The sequence below is a fragment of the Leptonychotes weddellii genome, unplaced genomic scaffold, assembly GCF_054177405.1.
Source record: "Leptonychotes weddellii isolate Sample4059 unplaced genomic scaffold, ASM5417740v2 HiC_scaffold_8092, whole genome shotgun sequence".
Lineage (NCBI taxonomy): Eukaryota > Metazoa > Chordata > Mammalia > Carnivora > Phocidae > Leptonychotes > Leptonychotes weddellii.
This window is the reverse complement of record NW_028051490.1, coordinates 1,077-8,971: the sequence shown is the minus strand read 5'-3', so window position 1 is coordinate 8,971 and position 7,895 is coordinate 1,077. Positions and strand designations below refer to the sequence as shown.

The following is a 7,895-nucleotide window of genomic DNA, read 5'->3' as shown; positions in this document are numbered from 1 at the left end:
AAAAGCAGAAGAATGAAACATTCTCTTACACCATACACAAAGATAAACTCAAAATGGATGAAAGACCTCAAGGTGAGACAGGAATCCATCAAAATCTTAGAGGAGAACATAGGCAGTAACCTGCTCAACATCAGCCACAGCAACTTCTTTCAAGACACGTCTCCAAAGGCCAGGGAAACAAAAGCAAAAATGAACTTTAAAGATTTTATTTATTTGAGAGAGAGAGAACACGTGCGTAGGTGTGGGGGGGGAGGGTAGGAGCAGAGGGAAAGACACAAGCAGACTTGTGCTGAGCACAGAACCAGTCTTGAGGCTCAATCTCACAAACCTGAGATCACAACCTGAACTAAAATCAAGAGTTGGGCACTTAACCGACTGAGCCACCCAGATGCCCCTACAGTTTTGAATCTTAAAAATCATTTTATATTTCACATATCAGAAACTAAAATAAAATAAAATGAACAGGACAGGGAGAAATCCAAAAAGCTTACTGTTTTTCAAATGAATAATCTAACCATGTTAAGGAGGAAAAATGAATTAACCCAAATAATTCTTGAATAAAATATTTTTACATACACTTCAGGCTAAGGGCAAAAAGAATTTCATAGTAGAATAAGCTAGCAATTCTGAGATAGGTTAATGTGTATTCCAAAGACATCCAAAGATAGAATTCATATATATCACTGTCAAAGAAAATGTCAAAGTATATCACTATCAAAGAAAACTGTCACAAATATGAAAAGATAGAAGGCTAGAATGAACCCTATATTATGGATTCAATTTGAAAGTGCAATTTTGACCTCACGCTTTTTAATGTAGACAAGTAGATACAGAAATATATATATATATATAATATGAGTGAATATACATACATTTATACATATATGCATATATTCATGTATATATATATATGTTTTCATATGTATGAATCATATATAGATATAGATATACATTTCCTAGCTCTGTCTGCTGATGGGGCCAGAAGTGACACTCCCAATAGGAAAAGGCAAAATTAATACCTATATCTTGGTTTCTAAATATCATTTCCCATTCAAATGAACCAGGTTCCTTGGAGAATGGCTGATTTTAGGAACTGGGGCAGGAAACATTCAATCTGAATGTAGAACATCTTGTGATTCTGGAAAGTAAGGAAGCACTCAAAAAGAAAAAAAAATCTCACAATGTTAAGAGTTTGTCAAAGAGACAGGAGTCAACGGAAAGAACTCCCAATGGCCAAAGCTAGAAAAACTTGAACAATGAAATCAATAAAGTAGTACTGGATTATAACCCAGACCATAACATAAATATCCATGAGTCTATACTGTTACAAATAAATGACTGAATAAATAAATGGAGAACAGACAAACCTTTGGTGCAGAGGAATTCAAAATAATTTATGTAACTACTGAGCCCCCAAGAAGGTGAAACATAACTTCCTACTCCTTAAGTATGGGCTATGCACAGTAACTTCTTTCAAGAAAATACAGTATGGAAAGGGAAATAAAGAGTAACTTAACAGTGAGAAATTTGACAAATATTACCTCAGGCAGGTGATCAAGGTTAACATCAACACTTGATAATGATATGATGAAAGATACTTTACCTCTGAGGTCTTCCTCCCAAGAATACATAAACCCAGACTAGTCATAAGAGAAACATCAGACAAATCTTAATTTGAGGGACATACTACAGAATACCTGACCAGTTCTTGAAAATGTCAAGGCCATCAAAAATAAAGAAATTATGAGAAACCATCACTGTCAAGAGACGCCTATGAATACATAATGAATAAATGTAATGTGGTATTCTGGGTGGAATCCTGGGAAAAACATTAGGTAAAATAAATCTAAATGAAGTATGGAATTTATTTAATATAATGTATGAACATTATTAGTTCATTGACTATAACAAATGTACCATATTATTGTTAGATGTTAGTAATTGGGAAAATTGGATATGTTGCTTATGGGCAAGAGTAATGGTATGTTCTAAAACTGGATATGGTGGTGATTATACAATTCCATACATTAATCAAAAGCAATGAATTGTATATATCATGGGTGACTATTATTTTAACAAGGTTGTTTAAAAATGAATTGCTTAGTATATTGTCAAAATGAGTATAACTATGAAAAACAATTTGTAAAACACTTGAAATTTTGTAGTTCTAATTACCATAGCAGGTCCACACACGGTGCCATCTTGTACAAATGTATCATCTCTATCTTCAGGTGTTTGAAATGTTGTCCATGAATTTTTAGGTTTCTTTTCTGTGATTCGAAATGTAGTTACACACATTTCTTCTCGGACGTGTGTGTAAATCACAGATAAATTTGCACGTGATATTAATGCTTTGTGTGGCCAGGCACAAACTAATTTTCCACATAGAAGATTACTAGAAGCATAAGGCAGAAAAAAAATTCTCTTATTTACTAAAATAACATAGATTGCTAATATGCGTAAGTTAAAAAAATATATATATCTTACTAATTTAACTCCAGGTCTCAACAATATTCTCTCAGAAAACTTTTTGAGCACACTGATTTATGTACAAAGTGGCTCTTTTTGTTCTGTGAGACTATGTGCCAAGAGAAAAATTAGTGATATCTGCAATCTGACTGCCCTGGTCTGTCTTATATTAGCTTCTGAAATTTGAGCAAATTATCATCAGTCTTCAATTCTTTCTTTAGTAAAATAGAATAAATCTCACTACAAATATCATTGTTGTAACATTATAGGCACTGAATACATGTCATTTGTAGGCAATGAGTAATATTGTTCAGTTCAGATCATGAAACAAAGAAACCTGTTATAAATTGCCATATATTCTAGGATCTTAGCAATATATAACCTACATCCCAAACGAAATTATAAATTTCTAAATACATACGGATAACTACAAAAGTCTCGACCACAGTTTCCATATCTATCTGCTCTTGTATTTACTTCATCATAACAAGCAAATGGACCACCTCTAGAAGCTAAAAGAAAAAAAAAAACTTAAGTAAATTACAGTACCAATAATCATTGTAGAAATAAAAAGCTCACCTTGGAAATTATAATGTGATACCTAAGGAGGTTTATAATTACCTAGCATTAAAAAGTTGCTGAGGTAGCTTTTGGGGAGGCAAGATGGCGGAGGAGTAGGGGACCCCGTTTCAACCGGTCCCCTGAATTTAGCTGGATATCTACCAAACCATTCTGAACACCCATGAAATCAGCTTGAGATGTAAGAATATATATCTAGATCGCTAGAGGCAGAAAAGCACTGCCTGTCACAAAGTAGGAAGAGAGCTTCAGGGAGATAAACAGAAGGGGGGGCACCTGGGTGGCTCAGTCATTAAGCCTCTGCCTTCAGCTGGGGTCATGATCCCAGGGTCCTGGGATCTATCCCCGCATGGGGATCCCTGCTTGGGGGGTGGGGGGAGCCTGCTTCTTCCTCTGCCTCTCCCTCTGCTTGTGTTCCCCCTCTCTCACTGTGTCTCTCTCTGTCAAAAAAAAAAAAAATCTTAAAAAAAAAAAGAAGATAAACAGTAAGGGGAGGGCACCTCCATAAACTGGTTCCTGGAAAGTGATGTAACACCTGATTGCAAAAGCATCCTGTGCCAGGGACCTGGCATTCATAGTAGCTTTTTTAACTTGTACTTTTTCACACCTATTTTTTTATAGGTATATGCTTCATTGTAGTCCTTTTTTCCCTATTCAATTTTACCTTTATATATATACAAGTTTTACTTTCCCTGTAATTTTGGGAAGTAGTGTCCTCTAACAAACAGAACAAAATACACCCAGGAACAACTGAAACACCCTACTTTGTCCACACTGAGAGATTATAGCCCCCCTTCCCCTTGCCCCTCCTTTTTTACTTTTTTTAAAATTTTTAATGTTTTTTTAATTTTTAAATTTTTAAGTTTTATTCTTGTGTTTCATTTCGGCTTTGTTTTTTTGGTAGTGGCTTCTCACTGCTCCAGATTTTCCTAGGGTGGATCTTACTTGGGTCATGGTTGATAATTTGGACTCTGTACACTTCCTCAACCATCCCTCAACAAAATAACTAGGAGGAGGAACTCCCAACAAAGAAAAGAACCAGAGACAATGGCCTCTGCCACAGATGGCTATGGATATAAGCGAAATGTCAGAGATAGAATTCAGGCTAACAATTATGAAGTCAATAGCTAGGCTTGAAAAAAGCATTAGTGATAATATAGAATCTCTAAGGGCATAAATGAGATCTAATCAGGCTGAACTAAAAAATGCTATGAATGAGATGCAGTCTAAACTGCATACTCTAACATCCAGGGTAAATGAGGCATAAGAATGAATTAGTGATATAGAAGATAAACTGATAGAAAGGAAGGAAGCCAAGGAGGATAGGGATAGGCAACTAGAAGCCCATGAGAACAGACTTAGAGAGATCAATGATGCCATGAAATGTTCCAATGTCAGAATTACTGGGATCCCTGAGGGGGTGGAGAGAGAGAGAGGAGTAGAAGGTATGCTTGAGCAAATCATAGCTGAGTACTTCCCTAATCTGGGGAAGGAAACAAGCATTTATGTCCAAGAGGCAGAGAGGACCCCTCCCAAGATCAATAAAAATAGAACAACACTCTGGCATATAATAGTAAAACTTGCAAATCTTAGAGCCAAGGAAGCTATCCTGAGAGCAGCTAGGGGGAAGAGCTTTCTTAAGTATGGAGGTAGGAACATCAGAATAATGATGTACTATATGGTGGCTAACTGAACATAATTAATAAATAAATAAATAAATAAATAAATAAATAAATAAATAATTTTTTAAAAAAATGATTGTACCAGGTTTAGAATTAGATAACATGGCATGGCTTACACCTTGTTTGTTCACAGAGCATTGAATATTTTTATGTATTTGACTTTTTTCTGCCTTTTAAGATATGAGAAATATAAGGTGAAATGTATTATTAATTAAATTATTAGTTATGCTACTAATTAAATTAACTGTATTAGACTAAAAAAAATTGCTGAGGTAGATCTAGCATTAAAAAGAGAGCTCCTCATTTTAAGCCTGGTAGAATTTGTTCTCTACCAAACAGAAAATAAACAGCAACATTATTCAAATGGCATTATATTATTAGAAATATAAGCAACCATAGCCCTTTGTCCTGTAAATTGTTTATTTTCTGCCTTAGTTTCCTACCCAGTGTGAAAATATAGCTTGTTAGTCCAAACAAAACAGGAGAGAAAGAGTATCTATAATGCAATACTGATAAGAAACCCAAAGAGCATATTTCTTAACTCTTCTTTCATATCAAAGTCCTCATTTCTGTTCCCTCCTATCCTAACAATCACTAAAATAAAAATTTTGAATGGTTCCAGTCCCAGATGGCCACTTAGGAAGACCGTGAACTCACTTCCTTCCATGCTCACACCAAATCTATACCTATTTATAAATTCCTCCTGAAGAACTGAGTACTGGCTAAATGGCTTCTGTACAATGAAAGACAGAAAGACCATACAGAGAACTGCAACAGAGATGGAAACATGGTAACAAAGGAAAGCCCCACCCCTGATGTTATAGTGGGGAGGGATAGGACTGAGGGACCATGAGCAGATTCATCTGCCCTGAATCATAGGGAAAGAAAGCTACAGTTTAAAAGAGCAACTAGAATTTAAGAGATCCAGCCCTAGAACTCCACCAAATGCTGGGAGAGCTGCTGGTACTCTATAGGTCAGAGGGACTGGTGAGTACAATTTACATATCCCCTCCACCTTGATAGCATAGCCAAGAGCAGGGTCCTGATGCCACAGCTAGTCAGCTGCCTCAGTGAGCCCTGATTCCCTAGCTCATAAAAGCCCTGGACAACATGGGCACAGAAAAAAAGCTGTGGTTTAAAAGAGCAACTAGAATATAAAGGAATTAGTCTCAGAATCCTGCCTCATGGCAGGGAAGCTCCTGGAACTCTACTTGAGTTTGTGGGGTTGGCAAGCACCACAATTTGCATCCTCTTTCCACCTTGATAGCATGGACAGGAGAGAGACCTAAGTTCCCTAGTTGGCCTACCACCTCAGTGAGCCCCATGACCCTAGCCCACACCATCCTCAACAATCCCACCAAGGTGGCCCAAACACTGTGCACCAGGACGCCCCTGGTCAGTGCTCACTACAGCTCCAGCCATCTTGCCAAAATGACACAGGTGCTAAGCACCTGGAGAACACACCAGGCCCATGCCACCTTGGCTACAGATGGCTTGCCTGGAAACCCCCAGCTCAGAATGCCCTGGGACCTCCCAGCCCACATCTGCTTCAGCTCCAGACTCCCCATAAGAGCAACCCCTGCACAGAGTGCCCTGGGATGCCTAGCCCTTACCCTGCCTTGCTCCAGCTACCCTGCCAGGGTACCGTCTGCATGAAGTGCCTTAGGACAACATGGACTGCACCAACCTCAGCTTCAGCTATCCTGCCAGTATGCCCTCTGTGGAGAAAGCCCTGGGACCCCCCCAGTTAGGAAAGAATAAAAATCAGAGTAGAAATAAATGAAAAAAGAATTTAAAAAGATAGAAAAGACCAAAGAAATAAAGAGCTGATTGGTTCTTTGAAACAATAAACAAAATTGATAAACTTTTAGCCATACTCATCAAGAAAAAAAGAGAGAGGACTCAAAAAAATGAAATCAGAATTGAAAGAGAAGTAACAACTCACACCACAGAAATACAAAGAATTACAAGAAACTACTATGAAAAATTATATGCCAACGAATTGGACAACCTAGAAAAAACATAAATTCCTAGAAACATGAAATCTATCGAAACTGAATCAAGAAGAAATAGAAAATCTAAACACACATGAAATTGAATCAGTAATCAAAAAACTACCAAAGCATAAAAGTCCAGGACCAAAAGGATTCACAGGTGAATTTTACCAAACATTTAAGGAAGAGTTAATACCTATTCTCCTCAAACTTCCAAAAAATAGAAGGAAAGCTTCAAATACACTCTACTGCAGCCAGCATCACCTTGATACCAAAACCACATAAACACACGACAAAAAGGAAAACTATAGGTCAATATCTCTGAGGGACATACACGCAAAATCCTCAGCAAAATATCAGCAGATCACATCCAACAATATATGAAATGGATCATTCATCATGATCAAGTAGGATTTATTCTGGGGATGCAGTGATGGTTCAATATTTACAAATCAATCAATATGATACACCACATTAACAAAACAAGGGATAAAAATCATACAATCATCTCATTAGAAGAAGAAAAAGCATTTGGCAAAGTACAACATCCATTCATGATAAAAACCCTCCACAAAGTGGGTTTAGAGGGAATATACCTCAACACGATAAAGGTCATATATGAAAAACCCACAGATAACATCATACCCAATGGTGAAAAACTGAGCAACTTTTCCTCTAAGATCCGGAATAAGACAAGAATGTCCCACTCTCACCACTTTTATTCAACATATTACTAGAAATTCTAGCCACAGCAATTAGGCAAAAAAAGATATTAAAGGTATTCAAATTTGTAAGGAATAAGTAAGTCTCTATTTGCAGAGGACATGATACTGCATATAGAAAACCCTAAAGATTCCACCAAAAAAAACTATTAGAAGTAATAAATGAGGTGGGCGGAGCAAGATGGCAAAGGAGTAGGAGACCTGGATTTTGTCTGGTCTCAGGAATTCAGCTGGATGGGGATCTAACCATTCTGAACACTTACAAACTCAACAGGAGATGGAAGAAAATAATAGCAACAACTCTCTGAACAGAAAAGCGACCACTTTCTGGAAGGTAGGACTTGCAGAGAAGTGAATCCGAGGCGATATTCGGGAAGATAGACGGTGGGGGAGGGGGCCTCCGTTGGCTGTTTCTCGCAAATGATAGAGCTGCAGAGGACAAAATCGGA

General features: G+C 37.3%; 1 long non-coding RNA gene across 1 annotated transcript; it reads right to left on the bottom strand.

The window, feature by feature from the left end:
* Nucleotides 1–578: 578 nt before the first annotated feature.
* Nucleotides 579–3,363, bottom strand: LOC145719897 (uncharacterized). The gene is made up of 2 exons (XR_014142669.1): nucleotides 2,891–3,363; nucleotides 579–2,395 (listed from the first exon to the last, which is right to left on the bottom strand). It is a non-coding gene; the product is annotated as an uncharacterized LOC145719897 (long non-coding RNA).
* Nucleotides 3,364–7,895: the final 4,532 nt, after the last annotated feature.